General features: G+C 43.9%; 1 protein-coding gene across 1 annotated transcript in view; it reads left to right on the top strand.

Annotated features, from left to right (window-relative positions):
* Nucleotides 1-21,182: 21,182 nt before the first annotated feature.
* Nucleotides 21,183-24,818, top strand: part of LOC126174956 (UDP-glycosyltransferase UGT5-like) — a 32,279-nt gene continuing 28,643 nt past the window's right edge. Inside the window, exon 1 of the mRNA XM_049921422.1 lies at nucleotides 21,183-21,314. The gene's annotated coding sequence lies outside the window, so the exon portion shown is untranslated. The remainder of the gene's footprint in view (nucleotides 21,315-24,818) is intronic.

The following is a 24,818-nucleotide window of genomic DNA, read 5'->3' on the forward strand; positions in this document are numbered from 1 at the left end:
CTGCTTCGCTTGATCATGTGGATTCGGTGACATGATGAATGTGGGATACTCTCAACGTTTTCGTCACCTTGCTACTTCGGATAAACAGAATTGTCGGCACATCATGTTTTGCATACGCATTTAACGCTCAATAAGACAGAGTTTAGTTTCCTTGACTTGATAGCTCTTATGAAAAGTATACTTCAGTTCTGCGATGTTCTGAGAGAGTGAGGTTGAATACACTACCAATACAGACGTCACACAATACACGCATTCCCTCCTGCTATTCTTGCTTCTTTTAACAACGTAAGAGTTTGTGGTGTAAATTCAAGCTGCCGATGATATTACTGTTAACAAAGTGTTCCACGAAAGACAGAACACGGTCATTTAACATGGTTATGTGAAGTGAGGTACTAATAAGAATTTAACTCCGCATACACATATATTTTTCTTATTCGAGGACTTCGCTCCGACTTGGAGACAAGTTATAAATCCTGTTACGACACTATGACTGTAGTCACCATACCATTCTCCATTACATTTATTGTATCGTGATATCTGGTCTAGAGTATGTTAAATACGACTATTCTTCAAAACTAGCCAGACTTACAAGATATGAAAAAAAAAATCATTTTACTGTACTATGGCGACATTAAAGGAAGAGAGTACTATTTCTTAAAATGGTCAAATGAGATATGTGAACACAGAAAAAAGTGTACAATGACAGTTATCAGTAAATATTTTTATTAGTTACTCATTTTTGTTTCTTGCAGTGTTAAGAAGTCTTATTTTCTGTAAGCTCCCATGTAAGTTTTGTCTGTTTCCGGGTAATGATCCCCTGATTGCAAAAGCGTGAATCACAAATCAGTTCCATAACGAAACTCACCTCTTATTTCTTGCATTTCAACTGGGGAATAATGAAATTCTTTAGTGCCTTCTGGCATCTGAAAAAAAAGGCCCATCAAAAGCGACGTCGGCGCCAAGGACCCAGTTCCCACGAATGGCACTGTCTTAAGGAGTCGATTTTGTAGTCAAGAATAACGTTGCTTCCCCAACGCTTTCGGTATCCCTAGAGCTCAGCCCAAGACCCGTGGACTCGTTGTGCACTTTGAATCGTGTGTAGGACACTTGGATGGCACGCTAGATCGCCAACCCCTATACTCGAAAAAAGATATGCACTAGAATAACGCCGCTTCTCGAATTTGTTCACATTGACCATTCATAGAACTGAATTCACATTAACCTAAAAGTAATTATTTTTGTAGGATACAAGGTAGAGTGCACATTGATGATAAAATGTGCTTCTCTGATGATGCTTTTTAAGATCTCATCACAAAGGAAATATTTATATTTAGAAGCAAAGGATAATCAGGAATGCAGTACGAGGACAATGTGAAATGTTCTCTTCAAGACACAAAATGGTAACAAAAATCAATGACATTTGGATTTGTTATCTGCAAAGAAGTTACACAACAATGTAAGTGATGTGTGAACTTGATCTGTGGAATGGTCTTGATAATGTGATTTTTAAACTAGCGGTGTTGTGTATGTTTCATTCAGATGAGTAAATAGGAATGCTGTGCCAGTACAATTTCCTTTGTTTGATAACGTTTACCATTCATTTAAAGTAGCATGGTTTCCTGTTCAAAAAATATTACCACACACTAACAGTCACCTGTTACGTACTTTATGGCAAACTGTCCATCCTATGTAAAATAAACAACAACCTCTTTTGGATTTTCTATCCAACTGCAACTGTAACCCAAGGATTAGTCCTGTCATCGACCATTTATCTCGTGTACGCTATGGTAAACGTCACCTATTTTTTACTCCTTAAATCTTTTGTATCAGAATTTCAAATGATATATCGAACGACTGATAAATTACAATTTGGGCGCAGCCATTCTACTTCTGGATTTTTTAGTTTAATTACTCGGTAAACAAAACTAAAAAAAACCAATGTATAGGCAATATTTATAAGACGAGCCAGCACCAACTTCCATTGCCTCTACCTCACAATTTACAACCTTCCTCTTCAGTTAACCAATACACTAAAGCAACTTAGACTAATCTTCGATTACAAACTAAGCCGGAAATCGCACCTACTAATCACTCAACATAGAATCCACAATAGAATAAAAGTAGTTATGCCAGAACATGGGAACTGCAGCTCCCCAACGAACTTCACACGTGCAAAACGTTAAGCAAACCATACACACACACACACACACACACACACACACACACACACACACAGATCCTGTGTGAACTTAATTTCCCTTCGCTTGTCTACCATACTGAACACCTTCAGATTTCCTATTTGTACTTTCCCTGTCAACCACTGGACCATGCCATGCTTTACCGTTCCTAGCCCCCCAACCTCTCACCTACTAACTTGCTGTATCCTACCCTGTGGAAACCTTAACCGTCCTCCCCTACCTGACAAAGAAATCAACGCAGTGGTCGACCCATCCTTCCACCTCAAAAAATATAGCGCTCAACATTTTCTTTACTGCTTTTCCAAAAGCTTGGTTAGATGTCCTCCTCAAACCTCCTATCGCACATCTTCCCTTCAGAAACCCCCTCACATACTGCTCACTTTCTGTAACCCAGTCAAGTAAAGTTTAGTGTTCTGTATACATATGACAAAACTATCCACAATTTTCTGTATTGTAAAATTCAACAAAGCTTTAATTAAAATCTTTAATATACAGTTCAACCAACACGTAGATTTTTTAAATTTTTCTGGGCACTATGTTTGTGTATCTTACAAATGCTCCCAGCGCAAGAGTGGAAATGTATAATTGTCTGACCACTTTTACAACGACAGGCAAATGACTGAAATAACGGCAAAGGGAAACAAGGCACTGCAAGCAGAGGCAGTTTGTACATGTATAGTAGCACATTCTACGAGATCCACGATCTAGGAGCTCCGCACTACAACGAAATGTTTTGCTGAAGAATTAACTGTAACCAGAATTGAATTCAAAATAGCAACACAGTTTAGGCTTATGTACACTTGATTGTGCAGTATTTTTGGAACACTGGAAGTAACAAATCATTACAATAAAATTGTACTTCGAACTTTTGGAGAATAAATGGAACGTATTTCAATTTTACTAAAGCACACTTAACGTATTACAGATTGGTACAAGAGCCTTACGTGTCTCACTATAGTCAGCTATCGGCAGTTACCATTTTGTTGACAAAGATTAAATGTTTTCCATCGCTAACAGAAAACGTCTACAAATATTTGGTGTACTACCCTCACACAAAATGATGAATGCCATTGAGCTGATCGTTCGGATAACCAGAATACCACCAAAGCTTAGCAGATGTTCATTTGAAACAAGTTTGCCGGCCGCGGTGGTCTAGTGGTTCTAGGCGCGCAGTCCGGAACCGCGGGGCTGCTACGGTCGCAGGTTCGAATCCTGCCTCGGGCATGGATGTGTGTGATGTCCTTAGGTTAGTTAGGTTTAAGTAGTTCTAAGTTCTAGGGGACTGATGACCACAGAAGTTAAGTCCCATAGTGCTCAGAGCCATTTGAACCATTTTTTTTAAAACAAGTTTAGTGTCAATTTTGAGCACTTAGTGTTGCTTTAGCTATCAAAAATGGTTCAAATGGCTCTGAGCACTATGGGACTTAACATCTGAGGTCATTAGTCCCCTAGAGCTTTTTTTTTGGTCAGTCTACTGACTGATTTGATGCGGCCCGCCACGAATTCCTTTCCTGTGCTAACCTCTTCATCTCATCAGAGTAGCACTTGCAACCTACGTCCTCCATTATTTGCTTGACGTATTCCAATCTCTGTCTTCCTCTACAGTTTTTGCCCTCTACAGCTCCCTCTAGTACCATGGAAGTCATTCCCTCATGTCTTAGCAGATGTCCTATCATCCTGTCCCTTCTCCTTATCAGTATTTTTCACATATTCCTTTCCTCTCTGATTCTGCGTAGAACCTCTTCATTCCTTACCTTATCAGTCCACCTAATTTTCAACATTCGTCTATAGCACCACATCTCAAATGCTTCGATTCTCTTCTGTTCCGGTTTTCCCACAGTCCATATTTCACTACCATACTATGCTGTACTCCAGACGTACATCCTCAGAAATTTCTTCTTCAAATTAAGGCCGGTATTTGATATTAGTAGACTTCTCTTGGCCAGAAATGCCTTTTTTGCCATAGCGAGTCTGCTTTTGATGTCCTCCTTGCTCCGTCCGTCATTGGTTATTTTACTGCCTAGGTAGCAGAATTCCTTAACTTCATTGACTTCATGGCCATCAATCCTGATATTAAGTTTCTCGCTGTTCTCATTTCTACTACTTCTCATTACCTTCGTCTTTCTCCGATTTACTCTCAAACCATACTGTGTACTCATTAGACTGTTCATTCCGTTCAGCAGATCATTTAATTCTTCTTCACTTTCACTCAGGATAGCAATGTCATCAGCGAATCGTATCATTGATATCCTTTCACCTTGTACACTCCTGGAAATGGAAAAAAGAACACATTGACACCGGTGTGTCAGACCCACCATACTTGCTCCGGACACTGCGAGAGGGCTGTACAAGCAATGAACACACGCACGGCACAGCGGACACACCAGGAACCGCGGTGTTGGCCGTCGAATGACGCTAGCTGCGCAGCATTTGGGCACCGCCGCCGTCAGTGTCAGCCAGTTTGCCGTGGCATACGGAGCTCCATCGCAGTCTTTAACACTGGTAGCATGCCGCGACAGCATGGACGTGAACCGTATGTGCAGTTGACGGACTTTGAGCGAGGGCGTATAGTGGGCATGCGGGAGGCCGGGTGGACGTACCACCGAATTGCTCAACACGTGGGGCGTGAGGTCTCCACAGTACATCGATGTTGCCGCCAGTGGTCGGCGGAAGGTGCACGTGCCCGTCGACCTGGGACCGGACCGCAGCGACGCACGGATGCACGCCAAGACCGTAGGATCCTACGCAGTGCCGTAGGGGACCGCACCGTCACTTCCCAGCAAATTAGGGACACTGTTGCTCCTGGGGTATCGGCGAGGACCATTCGCAACCGTCTCCATGAAGCTGGGCTACGGTCCCGCACACCGTTAGGCCGTGTTCCACTCACGCCCCAACATCGTGCAGCCCGCCTCCAGTGGTGTCGCGACAGGCGTGAATGGAGGGACGAATGGAGACGTGTCGTCTTCAGCGATGAGAGTAGCTTCTGCCTTGGTGCCAATGATGGTCGTATGCGTGTTTGGCGCCGCGCAGGTGAGCGCCACAATCAGGACTGCATACGACCGAGGCACACAGGGCCAACACCCGGCATCATGGTGTGGGGAGCGATCTCCTACACTGGCCGTACACCACTGGTGATCGTCGAGGGGACACTGAATAGTGCACGGCACATCCAAACCGTCATCGAACCCATCGTTCTACCATTCCTAGACCGGCAAGGGAACTTGCTGTTCCAACAGGACAATGCACGTCCGCATGCATCCCGTGCCACCCAACGTGCTCTAGAAGGTGTAAGTCAACTACCCTGGCCAGCAAGACCTCCGGATCTGTCCCCCATTGAGCATGTTTGGGACTGGATGAAGCGTCGTCTCACGCGGTCTGCACGTCCAGCACGAACGCTGGTCCAACTGAGGCGCCAGGTGGAAATGGCATGGCAAGCCGTTCCACAGGACTACATCCAGCATCTCTACGATCGTCTCCATGGGAGAATAGCAGCCTGCATTGCTGCGAAAGGTGGATATACACTGTACTAGTGCCGACATTGTGCATGCTCTGTTGCCTGTGTCTATGTGCCTGTGGTTCTGTCAGTGTGATCATGTGATGTATCTGACCCCAGGAATGTGTCAATAAAGTTTCCCCTTCCTGGGACAATGAATTCACGGTGTTCTTATTTCAATTTCCAGGAGTGTATTTTAATTCCACTCCTGAACCTTTCTTTTATTTCCATCATTGCTTCCTCGATGTACAGATTGAAGAGTAGGGGCGAAAGGCTACAGCCTTGTCTCACACCCTTCTTAATACGAGCGCTTCGTTCTTGATCGTCCACTCTTATCATTCCCTCTTCATTGTTGTACATATTGTATACGACCCGTCTCTCCCTATAGCTTACCCTTACTTTTTTCAGAATCTCGAACAGCTTGCACCATTTTATATTGTCGAACGCTTTTTCCAGGTCGACAAATCCTATGAAAGTGTCTTGATTTTTCTTTAGCCTTGCTTCCATTATTAGCTGTAACGTCAGAATTTCCTCTCTCGTCTCTTTACTTTTCCTAAAGCCAAACTGATCGTCACCTAGCGCATTCTCAATTTTCTTTTCCATTCTTCTGTATATTATTCTTGTAAGCAGCTTCGATGCATGAGCTGTTAAGCTGATTGTGCGATAATTCTCGCACTTGTCAGCTCTTGCCGTCTTCGGAATTGTGTGGATGATGCTTTCCCGAAAGTCAGATGGTATGTCGCCAGACTCATATATTCTACACACCAACGTGAAAAGTCGTTTTGTTGCCACTTCCCCCAATGATTTTAGAAATTCTGATGGAATGTTATCGATCCCTTCTGCCTTATTTGACCGTATGTCCTCCAAAGCTCTTTTAAATTCCGATTCTAATACTGGATCCCCTATCTCTTCTAAATCGACTCCTGTTTCTTCTTCTATCACATCAGACAAATCTTCACCCTCATAGAGGCTTTCAATGTATTCTTTCCACCTATCTGCTCTCTCCTCTGCATTTAACAGTGGAATTCCCGTTGAACTCTTAATGTTACCACCGTTGCTTTTAATGTCACCAAAGGTTGTTTTGACTTTTCTGTATGCTGAGTCTGTCCTTCCGACAATCATATCTTTTTCGATGTCTTCACATTTTTCCTGCAGCCATTTCGTCTTAGCTTCCCTGCACTTCCTATTTATTTCATTCCGCAGCGACTTGTATTTCTGTATTCCTGATTTTCCCGGAACATGTTTGTACTTCCTCCTTTCATCAATCAACTGAAGTATTTCTTCTGTTACCCATAGTTTCTTCGCAGCTACCTTCTTTGTACCTATGTTTTCCTTCCCAACTTCTGTGATGGCCCTTTTTAGAGATGTCCATTCCTCTTCAACTGTACTGCCTACTGCGCTATTCCTTATTGCTGTATCTATAGCGTTGGAGAACTTCAAACGTATCTCGTCATTCCTTAGTACTTCCGTATCCCACTTCTTTGCGTATTGATTCTTCCTGACTAATGTCTTGAACTTCGGCCTACTCTTCATCACTACTATATTGTGATCTGAGTCTATATCTGCTCCTGGGTACGCCCTACAAACCAGTATCTGATTTCGGAATCTCTGTCTGACCATGATGTAATCTAATTGAAATCTTCCCGTATCTCCCGGCCTTTTCCAAATATACCTCCTCCTCTTGTGATTCTTGAACAGGGTATTCGCTATTACTAGCTGAAACTTGTTACAGAACTCAATTAGTCTTTCTCCTCTTTCATTCCTTGTCCCAAGCCCATATTCTCCTGTAACCTTTTCTTCTACTCCTTCCCCTACAACTCCATTCCAGTCGCCCATGACTATTAGGTTTTCGTCCCCCTTTACATACTGCATTACCCTTTCAATATCCTCATACACTTTCTCTATCTGTTCATCTTCAGTTTGCGACGTCGGCATGTATACCTGAACTATCGTTGTCGATGTTGGTCTGCTGTCGATTCTGATTAGAACAACCAGGTCACTGAACTGTTCACAGTAACACACCCTCTGCCCTACCTTCCTATTCATAACGAATCCTACACCTGTTATACCATTTTCTGCTGCTGTTGATATTACCCGATACTCATCTGACCAGAAATCCTTGTCTTCCTTCCACTTCACTTCACTGACCCCTACTATATCTAGATTGAGCCTTTGCATTTCCCTTTTCAGATTTTCTAGTTTCCCTACCACGTTCAAGCTTCTGACATTCCACGCCCCGACTCGTAGAACGTTATCCTTTCGTTGATTATTCAATCTTTTTCTCATGGTAACCTCCCCCTTGGCAGTCCCCTCCCGGAGATCCGAATGGGGGACTATTCCGGAATCTTTTGCCAATGGAGAGATCATCATGACACTTCTTCAAATACAGGCCACATGTCCTGTGGATACACGTTACGTGTCTTTAATGCAGTGGTTTCCATTGCCTTCTGCATCCTCATGTCGTTGATCATTGCTGATTCTTCCGCCTTTAGGGGCAATTTCCCACCCCTAGAACAAGAGAGTGCCCTGAACCTCTATCCGCTCCTCCGCCCTCTTTGACAAGGCCGTTGGCAGAATGAGGCTGACTTCTTATGCCGGAAGTCTTCGGCCGCCAATGCTGATTATTTATCAAAATTTAGGCAGTGGCGGGGATCGGACCCGTGACCGAAGACGTTTTGATTATGAATCAAAGACGCTACCCCTAGACCACGGGTACCTCCTAGAACTTAGAACTACTTAAAGGTAACTAACCTAAGGACATCACACACATCCATGCCCGAGGCAGGATTCGAACCTGCGACCGCAGCAGTCGCGCGGTTCCGGACTGCGCCCATTTCCGTAAAGTTTTCATACATGGTTTAATGATCAACATATTCCGATCTGCCAGTGTACTCTTTCTCCTCCATAAATATCTCACTGAGTGGTCTATAGCTTATCTCATTAACGACAGTGTAGATCAGAATCAGTGTAAAATGTCGGTTGAACCACCTATTTAGAGTCTAAAAAACACTTAAATATATGCGCTTTGAAGGTTGAGCCTTCATCAGAACTGTTATACAAAAACCTCTAAAAGCAACGAACATAATATAAATAAAAACAATAAAATATGTTGTTACTTCTCTTGCAAGCGTGCCTTCTTAATGTGTACACCCACACCATTGTTTTGAAGAAGTTGTCTGTGGCACCTGTAAGCTCTTCGTCTGATGTATTACGGTTTTTCATGCTATGTACAATAATCTCCAGTTGTTGTAAATCCAGTTTCTTACATTTATCTGGTGCCTGCAAAACTGCGAAATCCTCATTATTTCTCAACTTAGGGTTGTCTTTTTCATGAATATGCATGGCTATGGCTGACTTTTCGAAATTATTAAGCTGAAAAATGTTCCGGTGTTCCTTGCAGCTCAATTTAAAGGATCTGCCGTCTGGCCAATGTACATTGTATTACTAGTGTTGCATGAATTTCTGGATACCTGTTCGATCCTATTTATTAACTAACGTTCTAAACTGTTATTTAATTTAAATCGTAGCGTGTTGTTGGTTTTAATTGTGTATTTCGTTAACTTACCCTTGAAGGTGTCTAACATTTTAAGCGTTTAAAACCAACAAAACACTACATTTTAAACTAAGGTACTTGATAGATCTTTTTTAATATCCGTCTATGTTTAGTGACTTTGTAGTTGCACGATTAGCATTCTGTTCTTGACGGGATTTGAATTTCGGTGCATGTGGGCAAGTATATGCTTCAGCTTCATTTACAATCACGAAGTATTCACTCTAGTTTAAGAAGACACGGTTGCATGGTAAGTAATTGGTAAGTAATCTTATTTTTATTGAATCCTGGTAGCTTTTAGATATTTTAGTTTAAAAATTCTGATGATGAATGCTTGACCTTCGAAACTCGTAAATTCTAGTGTTTTTTACACCGTAAATGGGGGTTCCAGCCAAAATTTTAACTTTGATCTTGATTTACGGTGTGCTTAATGGTGTAAGTTAGAAACCTTACACTGCGACATTCAGGGAAGAGAGTAAGTACACTATCATATTGGAATAGGATGAACACTACAACATGTATGAAAACTTTACTGTATTAGAGTCAAAATTTAAGAGCTTTGGAAGCTTTTATATCAAATAAGGCAGTAGGGATAGATTACGCTCGATCGGAATTTCTAAAATCATTGGATGAAGCGACGGTCGTAGAGCCCATGTTCATGGTGACATACCATCTGACTTTCGGAAAAATATCATCCACGCAATTCCGAAGATATCAAGGGCAGATAAGTCCGAAAACTGCTACACATTTAGCTCAACAGCTTATGCATCGTAGCTGCTAACCAGAATGATATACAGAAGAATGGGAAAGAAAACTAAGGATCAGGCAGATTACGATAAGTTTCGCCTTAGGAAAGATTAATACCCCAGAGGGGAAGTTCTGACTTTGAACCAATAACTGAAACAAGACTGAAGAAAAATTAAGGCACTCTCATAGGGTTTGTTGACCTAGAAAAAGCGTTCGACAATGTAAAATGCTGCAAGATGTTCAAAATTCTGAGTAAAATAGAAGCAGAACTAAAGGGAAGAATGGGTAATATACAATACGTACAAGAACCAAAAAGGAACAATAAGACAGGAAGATCAAAAATGAAATGCTCAGGTTAAAGAGGGTGTAATATCAGTGATGTAGTCTGTCGCCCCTATTGTTCAGTCTATACACTGATGAAGCAATGACATAAATGAAAGTAAGTTTCAAGAGTGGAATTAAAAGCAAGGGTGGAACGACATCAATAGTAAGACTTGCTGTTGGCATTGCTGTCTTCTGTGAAAATGAAGAAAAATTACAGTACAGTAGGTTACTATGAACAGTCTAATGAGTACAGAATATGAACTGGACGGAAACCGGAAAAAGACAAAAGAAATGAGAAGTAGCAGAAATGAGAATATCGAGAAACTTGACATCAAAACTGTTGATCACGAAGTAGACAAAGCTAAAGAATTCCGTTACCTTGGAACCCAAATAACCGACGATGGACGAAGCAAGGAGATTAGCCCAGGAAAAGAAGGCTTTCCTGGCGAAGAGAAGTATACAGGTATCAAACACAGACCTTAGTGGTTGAAGTAATTTAAGTAATTTCTGAGAACGTACGTTTGGAGTGCAGCACTGTGTGGTTGTGAATTATACATAATGGAAAAACCGAAACAGAAGAGAATCGAATTGTGACATATGATGCTACAGAAGTATTGGATTAATAAAATAAGGAATGTGGAGGTTCTCCTCAGAATCGACGAAGAAAGAAACATATGTAAAACACCGATAAGAAGAAGGGACAGAATGATAGGGCATGTCTTAAGACACGAGAGAATAGCCTACGTTGCACTAGAGGGAGCTGTAGATAGTGAAAATTGTATGGAAAACAGAGAGTGAAATACATTCGACAAATAATTGATGACGTTTGGTGGAAGTGTTACTCTGAGATGAAGAGGTTGGTGCAGGAGATTTAGTGGGGGCCGCAACAGAATAAAGACTGACCCGTTTTCAAGAAGGGACGTCGAACTGATGTGCAGAACTATAGACCTATATCTCTAGCGTCGATCAGTTGTAAAATTTTGGAATACGTATTATGTTAGAGTATAATGACTTTTCTGGAGACTAGAAATCTACTCTGTAGGAATCAGCATGGGTTTCGAAAAAGACGATAGTGTGAAACCCAGCTCGCGCTATTCGTCCACGAGACCCAGAGGACCACAGACACGGGTTCCCAGGTAGATGCCGTGTTTCTTGACTTCAGCAAGGCGTTTGATACGGTTCCCCACAGTCGTTTAATGAACAAAGTAAGAGCATATGGACTATCAGACCAACTGTGTGATTGGATTGATGAGTTCCTAGATAACAGAACGCAGCATGTCATTCTCAATAGAGAGAAGTCTTCCGAAGTAAGAGTGATTTCAGGTGTGCCGCAGGCGAGTGTCGTAGGACCGTTGTTATTCACGATATACATAAATGACCTTGTGGATAACATCGAAAGTTCACTGAGGCTTTTTGCGGATGATGCTGTAGTATATTGAGAGGTTGTAACAATGGAAAATTGTACTGAAATGCAGGAGGATCTGCAACGAATTGACGCATGGTGCAGGGAATGGCAATCGAATCTCAATGTAGACAAGTGTAATGTGCTGCGAATACACAGAAAGAAAGATCCTTTATTATTTAGCTACAATATAGCGGGTCAGCAAATGGAAGCAGTTAATTCCATAAATTATCTGGGAGTAGGCATTAGGAGTGATTTAAAATACACTCCTGGAAATTGAAATAAGAACACCGTGAATTCATCGTCCCAGGAAGGGGAAACTTTATTGACACATTCCTGGGGTCAGATACATCACATGATCACACTGACAGAACCACAGGCACATAGACACAGGCAACAGAGCATGCACAATGTCGGCACTAGTACAGTGTATATCCACCTTTTGCAGCAATGCAGGCTGCTATTCTCCCATGGAGACGATCATAGAGATGCTGGATGTAGTCCTGTGGAACGGCTTGCCATGCCATTTCCACCTGGCGCCTCAGTTGGACCAGCGTTCGTGCTGGACGTGCAGACCACGTGAGACGACGCTTCATCCAGTCCCAAACATGCTCAATGGGGGACAGATCCGGAGATCTTGCTGGCCAGGGTAGTTGACTTACACCTTCTAGAGCAAGTTGGGTGGCACGGGATACATGCGGACGTGCATTGTCCTGTTGGAACAGCAAGTTCCCTTGCCGGTCTAGGAATGGTAGAACGATGGGTTCGATGACGGTTTGGATGTGCCGTGCACTATTCAGTGTCCCCTCGACGATCACCAGTGGTGTACGGCCAGTGTAGGAGATCGCTCCCCACACCATGATGCCGGGTGTTGGCCCTGTGTGCCTCGGTCGTATGCAGTCCTGATTGTGGCGCTCACCTGCACGGCGCCAAACACGCATACGACCATCATTGGCACCAAGGCAGAAGCGACTCTCATCGCTGAAGACGACACGTCTCCATTCGTCCCTCCATTCACGCCTGTCGCGACACCACTGGAGGCGGGCTGCACGATGTTGGGGCGTGAGCGGAAGACGGCCTAACGGTGTGCGGGACCGTAGCCCAGCTTCATGGAGACGGTTGCGAATGGTCCTCGCCGATACCCCAGGAGCAACAGTGTCCCTAATTTGCTGGGAAGTGGCGGTGCGGTCCCCTACGGCACTGCGTAGGATCCTACGGTCTTGGCGTGCATCCGTGCGTCGCTGCGGTCCGGTCCCAGGTCGACGGGCACGTGCACCTTACGCCGACCACTGGCGACAACATCGATGTACTGTGGAGACCTCACGCCCCACGTGTTGAGCAATTCGGCGGTACGTCCACCCGGCCTCCCGCATGCCCACTATACGCCCTCGCTCAAAGTCCGTCAACTGCACATACGGTTCACGTCCACGCTGTCGCGGCATGCTATCAGTGTTAAAGACTGCGATGGAGCTCCGTATGCCACGGCAAACTGGCTGACACTGACGGCGGCGGTGCCCAAATGCTGCGCAGCTAGCGCCATTCGACGGCCAACACCGCGGTTCCTGGTGTGTCCGCTGTGCCGTGCGTGTGATCATTGCTTGTACAGCCCTCTCGCAGTGTCCGGAGCAAGTATGGTGGGTCTGACACACCGGTGTCAATGTGTTCTTTTTTCCATTTCCAGGAGTGTAGAATGATCATATGCAGTTGATCGTTGGTAAAGCTGATGCCAGACTGAGATTCATTGGAAGAATCCTAAGGAAATGCAATCCGAAAATAAAGAAAGTAGGTTACGGTACACTTGTTCCCCCACTGCTTGAATATTGCTCACCAGTGTGGGATCCATACCAGATAGGGTTGACAGAAGAGATAGAGAAGATCCAACGGAGAGCAGCGCGCTTCGTTACAGGAGGATCATTTAGTAATAGTGAAAGCGTTAGGGAGATGATAGATAAGCTCCAGTGGAAGACTCTGCAGAGGAGACGCTCAGTAGCTCGGTACGGGCTTTTGTTGAAGTTTCGAGACGATACATTCACCGAGGAGTCAAGCAGTATATTGCTCCCTCCTACGTATATCTCGAGATGAGACCATGAGGATAAAATCAGAGAGATTAGAGCCCACATAGAGGCATACCGACAATCTTTCTTTCCACGAACAATACGAGACTGGAATAGAAGGGAGAACCGATGTACTCAAAGTACCCTCCGCCACAGACCGTCAAGTGGCTTGCGGAGTATGGATGTAGATGTAGACAAAAAAAAAGGGAAAAGAGTGTACTGGGTAGTTCTCCAGCGCTAAGGTCCTGGCGACATCTTACAGGGTCGCTGATTGCAACAAGTGGTACTCTCCTGGGTCCATTCGCATGTCAACTACAAAATTCTATCATCACCCTCACTAATGAGGTCGCTGTCCTTCGATACCAAGGCAGTCGTAGCCGTTGCCGCGTTCCGAGCAAGACTTTGTTCTCCAATTACAGTGGACCTCGCTGCTCGCCGATAGCACCATTTCGCGTTTCCACGAACAGAAAGAGATACATTCGCTCGCTTCATCTGGACTTCAGACGCCGTCGCCGTTACACTACCAACTGCAAAGGCGTTTCCGTTTCCTTTATTTGAACAAAAAATTAGTTAGAAGTCCTACAAGTTAAGAATTCGGCGCACAACCACTGCTTCCGGCTGGTTGCAGTTATGCGAAAGATGAATAGTGTAAAACGTTTCAAGTCCTTCTGTGTACGGACCAAGCCCATTGTATTGTTGTGAGAAATCCAGTCAGTCAAACACCAGACATGTTCCGAGTCTGATGCTTATCTAGAAGAAGTGTAGGGATGAATACTAGACTTAGTTGTCACTGTGCGGGCAGCTTTATTCCACTCCGGGGACCATGGGATCGCTTCACATGACATAACGTGGCGGAGGAGGACCGTTGCTGTGTACACAGTGCCTGCTGCGGGTATGCCTTCCCATTGTGGGAACGAGCTCTCTTAATCGCTGGCTGCGAAGCTACCCACACTCTACACCCACAGTCTATAGACAAGAGGCTCCAAACAGAGTTCATATTACCACATATCATCTGCCCCTCCCTACAGACCGACTGCAGGGCCATGACCAAAATCTTCAGATTTTAATATTACATATCATATTGTCCACCTATCTAGAAAACGCCGAACAACCTTCAGAATTGTCTACTCTCCAATCCCGTTATCTTGTCTCTGGATAAATATAAGCACCAGGATCAACAGTGTCAAACGGAGAAGAAACCATAAATTCTTCTTCGTCCAGATCAAGACCAAATCCATCGCCATCAGTGGGAGCAACAGCGCATCCACCGACATGTTGCTAATCACTCAACTAGCAACTTCTGTAAAAAGTTCCATTTTTCTGTCAAGCCTCAAACACCTGTGATGTATATATTCAGACTGAATCGACGAATGAAAATTTGTACCAAAGCCGGGTTTCGGACTCGGGTCCCCTGCTCTCTATGCAGGTGTGCTAACAACTACACCAATCTGACACAGTGGCTTTGCACAAACGCGTGGACTACCCTAGCATGCCTCCCTGCTCGATCCAAATTCCCATTCATACCTCAGCCCATTTGGTATTCACCCTAAACTCGAACAGCATTGAAAAAAAGCACTCCGTCTTCAGGCCACAAGTGGCCCATCAGGACCACCCGACCGCCGTGTTATCCTCAGTTGAGGATGCGGATAGGAGGGGCGTGGGGTTATGATGGTCTTCTTTGATCGGAGCCGCTACTATTCGGTCGAGTAGCTCCTCAATTGGCATCACGAGGCTGAGTGCACCCAGAAAAATGGCAACAGCACATGGCGGCTGGATGGTCACCCATCCAAGTGCCAGCCACGCCCGATAGTGCTTAACTACGGTGATCTCACCGGAACTGCGGCAAGGCCGTTGCCGAACAGCATTGAAGAGGATCTCTAATTAAATTGGAATAGCACCTGAGCATCTAACGAAACTGGCGTCCTGCCTGAAACCTACGCACAAGTGCTTTAATCAAATTAATCTGTATTGTTCCAGAGACCATTTCAAATCCACAACATCTTTGATGTTTATATAGGAATTTAGATTGAGGAGGGAGTCGTGCTAATGTTGTCAGCGCAATTGTGCAAAGTCAATGTGCCAGGGTGCCGTAGAGGTTAGTATATCTGCCTAGTGAGGTCACCCGTTTGAATCCTGGCTTTGGTAAATTTTAATTAGTCGCTTCAGTCTGCATATACAAATCATAAATGGTTGAGACTTGAAAAGGTCTCTGTAGCCATATAGTTTCATTTGATTAAAGTGTCTGTACCTGAGTTTCAGGCAGGACACCGTTTCATTCGATGAAGAGACGTTATTTCAATACAGTTGGAGAGCCTCTACAGTTCTCATAGAGTTTAGGGGGAATGGCAAGTGGTCTCAGTCGTGAGTGGGAATTTGGACTGTGGAGGGAGGCATGCTAGGGTAGTCCACTCGTTTGTTCAAAAGCACTGTGTCAGACTGGTGTAGTTGTCAGCACACATGCGTAGTGAGCAGGGGACCCAATCCGAAACGCGGCTTTGATACTAATTTTCGTTCGTCGTTTCAGTCTGCATATATACTATTAATAGTGGTATATGCCTCGATGAGGACATTCGAGAAATCGTCTGCATCTGGCAACGATATCATCTTAAACACTCACTTTTGGCGTCATCAACGGCACAAACAGTCTCTACGTGTACCCGTTCCAAGCTCCTGCAGTAGATAATTAGTGTTAATACACAACACTGAAACTTCAGTAAGGGCAGGTGCTACTTTTGGGAAAGCAAGAAAAACGTGTGTCCGAGCAATCATCTTGTCTCGCGATGGACAATGCAATAAAAATATTTTAGGTATTTTCACAATTCTCTTTCTAGAGCAAAATAAAAATGGTGCAACATTGTCGTGAGTCATACTGCTCCCACCCCCCACCCCCCGCCAAGAGAGAGTTATCACAAGACGAATGACAACGAATTTCTTATCTTAGCCAGTTCCTTCTGAATTAAGAAATCACACGGTGACTGTGCGCGCTTTCAAGACACGTGCTAATCTGTGACATAACGGCGTGATACAGCTTCCAAAGTTGTGTACGTGTGGCCTAATCAGATTATGCGATCAGCAGCCCTAGTACGGAATCTGCGTGTAGCAATAGAGATGAGTGAAACTGAAAGTAGAGAGATCCGAAATCTTTAACGCGGCGTGGAACGCTTATATAAAAGAGAGGTCGGACATCAAAAGAGGGGAGCGTTTATTGCGACCGGCAAAATATTATGTCTATTGAGATTGAAATTGAGTCTGACTGCGAAGTTAAAGCCGGCCGCTGTGGCCGAGCGGTTCTAGGCGCTTCGGTCAAGATCCGTGCTGCTGCTACGGTCGCACATTCGAATCCTGCCTCGGGCATGGATGTGTATGATGTCCTTACGTTAGTTAGGTTTAAGTAGTTCTAAGTCTATGGGACTGATGATCTCTGATGTTAAGTCCCATAGTGCTCAGAGACATTTAAACCTTTCTGAATTTGACTGCGAAGTTATCCGAACGCCCGCAACCACCCTAGTGATCTCAACCTAATCACCACATATTTTTAAGATCCACCTGATTCCGCTGTAAAATTGTAAAATCACTGAAAGAAAGTCTTCGCTTAGGAGCGCGGAATTATCTCTAATAGAAAAAAGTGCAGGCAGCTACCGTGCATAAGAAGGGTAAGAGAACGGATCAGCAAAGTTACAGAGCAATATCGTTAACGTCGGTTTACTGGAGAATTCTTCAGCATGTTCTAGGTTAGAATACAATAAATTTCCTTGAGGCAAAAACGCTTCTATACTCAAATCAAAATGCAATTATAAAGCATCGCTTGTACGAAACCCGGAGTGCCATTTTCTCACACGAAATTCTACGAAACACGGTTGAAGGGACTATATTAAACTTCCAGTATCTATAGTTTTATACGGTTTGTGTAATCTCTGTGAAGCGTACAAGTCGGACCTTCCAGATGTGACTATATTAACTTCACACTTAATTTTTGAATTTAAACTTCTAATGTGGAACATTTATACAATATTTTAATTGTACAACATAGCTATGTATGTTGACCAAACCAAACCAACTTCCACATACGTAGCCGTGAAAGATTATTGCACCATTATTGAACTAATCATTCAATATACAGTGTACCTATCCACTGCTTCTAGTACAGAGCAACACATTTTTTAACACAATGCTCTGAATACGATAGGATGTTTGACCCAACAACTATAACTGATATACATACAGGATAAACAAGCACTACAGCTTAAGGTAATCTCAACCTGTGAAAAATGAATAAAAACTCATCATTCCTTAAAGGCACTAAACAAAGTATGATCATGGCTCTAAGAATGATATGACTTACCTGTGCAACAACGGAAACGTAGCTCTATTCCGCAGTGCATGCCTACCTTGACTATACTCATCTGTAACAAAAAGAGTTGAAAGAGATCATGCTGCTTTTGATATGACATAAACAAATGTTGCTAGATGCAATGCGAGGGGGCCAAGCTTCATTAAACCATTCACAAATAATCGAATCACGCAATCTGCAATACATATCAAGATAACCGTACATTAAAACTTTTGAATACGCAAATGTGGTGTGTGGAATGTGTGTGATGTAGTTGTGTATTAATCATAAACGACTGACACAATGAGAACTAGAAAATATCAGTATATCTACAATGAAATTAACTGTCGTTTACAAGTACTGTAATTTGAATATAAAACATTCAGTACTTTACAAAGAAAGGGGAAAAGAGTGATGTGATGCTTTCCTGAGTTCATGTATATTAAGAAGTGATTAAACTGACAATGTTCTAATAGTCAAAACATAAGATACACTACTGGCCATTAAAATTGCTACACCAAGAAGAAATGCAGATGATAAACGGGTATTCATTGGACAAATATATTATACTAGAACTGACATATGATTACATTTTCACGCAGTTTGGGTGCATAGATCCTCAGAATTCAGTACCCAGAACAACCGCTTCTGGCCGTAATAACGGTCTTGATACGCCTAGGCATTGAGTCAAACAGAGCTTGGATGGCGTGTACAGGTACAGCTGCCCATGCAGCTTCAACACGATACCACAGTTCATCAAGAGTAGTGACTGGCGTATTGTGACTAGCCAGTTGCTCGGCCACCATTGACCAGACGTTTTCGATTGGTGAGAGATCTGGCGAATGTGCTGGCCAGCGCAGCAGTCGAACATTTTCTGTATCCAGAAAGGCCCGTACAGGACCTGCAACATGCCGTCGTGCATTATCCTGCTGAAACGTAAGGTTTCGCAGGGATCGAATGAAGGGTAGAGCCACGGGTCGTAACACATCTGAAGTGTAACGTCCACTGTTCAAAGTGCCGTCAACGCGAACAAGAGGTGACCGAGACGTGTAACCAATGCTACCCCATACGATCTCGCCGGGTGATACGCCAGTATGGCGATGACGAATACACGCTTAGAATGTGCGTTCACCTCGATGTCGCCAAACACGGATGCGACCATCATGATGCTGTGAACAGAACCTGGATTCATCCGAAAAAAATGACGTTTTGTTATTCGTGCACCCAGGTTTGTCGTTGAGTACACCATCGCAGGCGCTCCTGTCTGTGATGCAGCGTCAAGGGTAACCGCAGCCATGGCTGCCGAGCTGATAGTCAATGCTGCTGCAAACATCGTCGAACTGTTCGTGCAGATGGTTGTTGTTTTGCAGACGTCACCATCTGTTGACTTAGGGATCGAGACGTGGCTGCACGATCCGTTACAGTCATGCGGATAAGATGCCTGTCATCTCGACTGCTAGTGATACGAGGCCGTTGGGATCCAGTACGGCGTTCCGTATTACCCTCCTGAACCCAGCAATTCCATATTCTGCTAACAGTCATTGGATCTCGACCAATGCGAGCAGCAATGTCGCGATACGATAAACCGCAATCGCGATAGGCTACAATCCGACCTTTGTCAAAGTCGGAAACGTGATGGTAGGTATTTCTCCTCCTTACGCAAGGAATGACAACAACGTTTCACCAGGCAACGCAGGTCAACTGCTGTTTGTGTATGAGAAATCGGTTGGCAACTTTCCTCATCTCAGCACGTTGTAGGTGTCGCCACCGGCGTCAACCTTGTGTGAATGCTCTGAAAAGCTAATCATTTGTATATCACAGCATCTTCTTCCTGTCGGTTAAATTTCGCGTCTGTAGCGCGTCATCTTCGGGTGTAGCAATTTTAATCGCCAGTAGTGTATTAAATGGCGGTACACCTTGTTGACATTCCGATTGACACACCGGCCCAGTTCTAACCCTCTCTATTCTGAGAACTTTTCTAAAAATATAAATATGTACAATAAAATTATTCCGCAGTTCAACAGGGCTTGAATATGTGGCAACAACATGAACTTTGGTATTCAAAGAGGCTCTTCTACGCATGTACTCTGGAAAGATGCTCTCTGTGACAAATATTACGAACAAAACCGCCACCTCTCATAATACAGAAACAGACCTCAGTACGCCTAAGAATGTCTTTATCTTACTGAAAACCCCATCGTGATCTCTTTCTGTCAGTTTGCGAACTGTTCCGCTGTATCTCGGGACAAAAACATATTTTAATCGATCTTCACACATTTCTTGACTGACGAAAGCACGACCTCTGTAAACCAGGAGTCAGCAGTCTGTAGCGAAGGCTCCTGATTACCAAAAGCAGAAGTGTAACGAGAGGGTTGTCGAGTTAAGCTTTTACGAAAACAGTAACGTTACCAGCCAATGAAAGCTTCACCACAGCTTTACCCTTAACGGCACACTGTAAGCAAACCATGCCGGCCGAAGTGGCCGCGCGGTTCTGGCGCTGCAGTCTGGAACCGTGAGACTGCTACGGTCGCAGGTTCGAATCCTGCCTCAGGCATGGATGTGTGTGATGTCCTTAGGTTAGTTAGGTTTAACTAGTTCTAAGTTCTAGGGGACTAATGACCTCAGCAGTTGAGTCCCATAGTGCTCAGAGCCATTTGTAAGCAAACTACTAGATCACTTTCTTAGCTGTCACTGTTTTAACAACAGCAAACGGCAAATTTTAAAATAATCTTAATTTCTCATTTCAGTTATAACATCCAGCGTTGTAGTAATTACGTCGTTAACTCTGAGTTAAAACTTCCGGGATGAGAGGCCGTGGTCTAAACATGGGTCATGTAACCCTACACTGAAAGCTGTAAATATTCGCCGTGTCATGGTGACGATTCCCAAACCAGGCGAAGATAAATGTGTGAGCGTAAACTAGCGTGAGCTGACAATTCCACCAGCCAGTGATAGCAAGGTGCTTCTTCCCGATGATACAGCGATTTTGACGCCGCCGAGTACGTCATCTGGCAAAGACATTCGGTGCGAGATAAATGGCTGAACGTGTGCAGGCTGCAGCCAGTTGCTCCAGAGGCTGTTTCGACGCCCATATTGGCACCATCGGTGCATGTGCAACATCGTTCTCTTCAGCTCCTGAAATCGCCTTCATATAAGTAGCTGCAGTGCTCTTTATTTCATCAGATCGCGCGCTGCTTGTTTCCATGCGTTTATTCCGTAAGTTATCAGAGATTTGATCGCTGCTTTGAGCTGCTCTGTGCTGCGTGCATCCAGAGGCTACAGAAACATCACCCGGTTCACTAAATTTCTCAGACTCTATATCAATGTGTAGACGAGGCAGGTTTGACACAGTTTCATTGAAAACGAGGTTCTCAGGAGTGTATTCATGCCATCCACCTCTACATCCATACAGTCGCCCAGTGCTCACCTACGAAAGACGTACTGACCATTCTATACGAGTGGAAGCGCTGTCGATGTGCTCCGTTACTCTCAGTAGTTTGGCTCATTGTTGTTTGTTATTTGTTCACCCTCTGATTTGTTATTAATTCTAGTCGACGCTAAAAACTATTTGCTCTCTTACTTACGCTTAGGCCATTACATCATTGTTTCTAATAATAGTTTATTTTGTGTCGTGACATACGTATCTAATAGCTCTTTCCTCCGCTCCTCTTCCTTGCTTATTTACACAATAAAGAACTGCATACTACATGTCAAAGTGACGGTTCAGGTCGGACATGGATGTGTGTGATGTCCTTAGGTTAGTTAGGTTTAAGTAGTTCTAAGTTCTAGGGGAATGATGACCTCAGAAGTTAAGTAACATAGTGCTTAGAGCCATTTTAACCATTTTTTGACGGTTCAGGAACGCCACCTGTTACCTTTTCTATTCTAGTCATGGATACTTCGCGGAACGATGATTGATTGCACACACCGAGTGAGGTGGCGCAGTGGCTAGCACACTGGACTCGCATTCGGGAGGACGACGGTTCAGTCCCACATCCGGGTATCCTGATTTAGGTTTTCCGTGATTTTCCTAAATCGCTCCAGGCAAATACCGGGATGGTTCCTTTGAAAGGGCACGGCCGACTTCCTTCCCCGTCCCTCCCTAATCCGATGAGAAAGATGACCTCGCTGTCTGGTCTCCTCCCCCAAACAACCCAACCCAAACCATTGATTGCACAGTTCCGAACATACCGTTATCTCCTGAGTTAATGATTAGTCACCGCGCGATATGTACATTTAACATTACGAAATTTGGTGGCGGAAATCAGTACCACACATTAGGGTCTATACAATACTAACGCAAATTAAATATAACGTAACGCTTTTATTTTATGTCTGGGACTGCCTAGAGTGGAAATTTTATGTGACATGTTATGGGAAAACGGCCCTGTCTTTTCTCGTCGTGTATTAGATGAAGTAGCCAATACTGTGCCATTATCGAGAGATATAATTCATACTACCGGAACAGGGAAACATTTCCTGGGGGCTCACTAACCATAGCTAACACTTAGTTCAAGAATCATCATAGAAGGTTGTACACATGGAAGAAGCCTGAAGATACTAGAAGGTTTCAGGTAGATTATATATTGGTAAGACAGAGATTTGGGAACCAGGTTTTAAATTGTAAGACATTTCCAGGGGCAGATGTGGACGCTGACCACAATCTATTGGTTATGAATTGTAGATTAAAACTGAAGAAACTGCAAAAAGGTGGGAATTTAAGGAGATGGGATCTGCATAAACTGACAGAACCAGAGGTTGTAGAGAGTTTCAGGGAGAGCATTAGGGAACGATTGCCAATAAAAATTGGGGAAAGAAATAAAGTAGAAGAAGAATGGGTAGCTTTGAGAGATGAAATAGAGAAGGCAGCAAGGCATCAAGTAGGTAAAACGACGAGGGCTACTAGAAATTCTTGGGTAACAGAAGAGATATTGAATTTAATTGATGAAAAATGTAAGTATTTAGAGGTATATATCACTAGCGGTAAGATAGATACTGCCTACAGGAAAATTAAAGAGACCTTTGGAGAAACGAGAACCACTAATATGAATATCAATAGCTCAGATGGAAACCTAGTTCTAAGCAAAGAAGGGAAAGCAGAAAGGTGGAAGGAGTATATAGAGGGTCTAAACAAGGGCGATGTTCTTGAGGACAATATTATGGAAAGGGAAGAGAATGTAGATGAATATGAAATGGGAGATACTGCGTGAAGAGTTTGACAGAGCACTGAAGGATCTAAGTCGGGGATAGACAACATTCCATTAGAACTACTGACGGCCTTGGGAGAGCCAGCCCTGACAATACTCTACCAATTGGTGATCAAGATATATGAGACAGGCGAAATACCCTCAGACTTCAAGAAGAATATAATAATTCCTATCCCAAAGAAAGCTGGTGTTGACAGATGTGAAAATTACCGAACGATCAGTTTAATAAGCCACGGCTGCAAAATACTAACACGAATTCTTTACAGACGAATGGAAAAACTGGTAGAAGCCGACCTCGGGGAAGATCAGTTTGGATTCCGTAGAAATGGTGGAACTCGTGAGGCAATACTGACCCTACGACTTATCTTAGAAAATAGATTAAGGAAAGGCAAACCTACGTTTGTAGCATTTGTAGACTTAGAGAAAGTTTTTAACAATGTTGACTGGAATACTCTCTTTCAAATTCTAAAGGTGGCAGGGGTAAAATACAGGGAGCGAAAAGCTATTTACAATTTGTACAGAAACCGGATGGAAGTTATAAGAGTCAAGGGGCATGAATGGGAAGCAGTGGTTGGGAAGGGAGTGAGACAGGGTTGTAGCCTATCCCCGATGTTACACAATCTGAATATTGAGCAAGCAGTAAAGGAAACAAAAGCAAAATTCGGAGTAGGAATTAAAATCCATGGAGAAGAAATAAAAACTTTGAGGTTCGCCGATGACATTGTAATTCTGTCAGAGACAGCAAAGAACCTGGAAGAGCAGTTGAACGGAATGGACAGTGTCTTGAAAGGAGGATATAAGATGAACATCAACAAAAGCAAAACGATGATAATGGAATGTAGTCGAATTAAATCGGGTGATGCTGAGGGAATTAGATTAGGAAATGAGACGCTTAAATTAGTAAAGGAGTTTTGCTATTTTGGGAGCAAAATAACTGATGATTGTCGAAGTAGAGAGGATATAAAATGTACACTGGCAATGGCAAGGAAAGCATCTCTGAAGAAGAGAAATTTGTTAACATCCAGTATAGATTTAAGTGTCAGGAAGTCGTTTCAGAAAGTATTTGTATAGAGTGTAGCCACGTATAGAAGTGAAACATGGACGACAAATACACTCCTGGAGATGGAAAAAAGAACACATTGACACCGGTGTGTCAGACCCACCATACTTGCTCCGGACACTGCGAGAGGGCTGTACAAGCAATGATCACACGCACGGCACAGCGGACACACCAGGAACCGCGGTGTTGGCCGTCGAATGGCGCTAGCTGCGCAGCATTTGTGCACCGCCGCCGTCAGTGTCAGCCAGTTTGCCGTGGCATACGGAGCTCCATCGCAGTCTTTAACACTGGTAGCATGCCGCGACAGCGTGGACGTGAACCGTATGTGCAGTTGACGGACTTTGAGCGAGGGCGTATAGTGGGCATGCGGGAGGCCGGGTGGACGTACCGCCGAATTGCTCAACACGTGGGGCGTGAGGTCTTCACAGTACATCGATGTTGTCGCCAGTGGTC

This window comes from Schistocerca cancellata, chromosome 3 (genome assembly GCF_023864275.1).
Source record: "Schistocerca cancellata isolate TAMUIC-IGC-003103 chromosome 3, iqSchCanc2.1, whole genome shotgun sequence".
In the NCBI taxonomy this organism is placed as follows: Eukaryota; Metazoa; Arthropoda; class Insecta; order Orthoptera; family Acrididae; genus Schistocerca; species Schistocerca cancellata.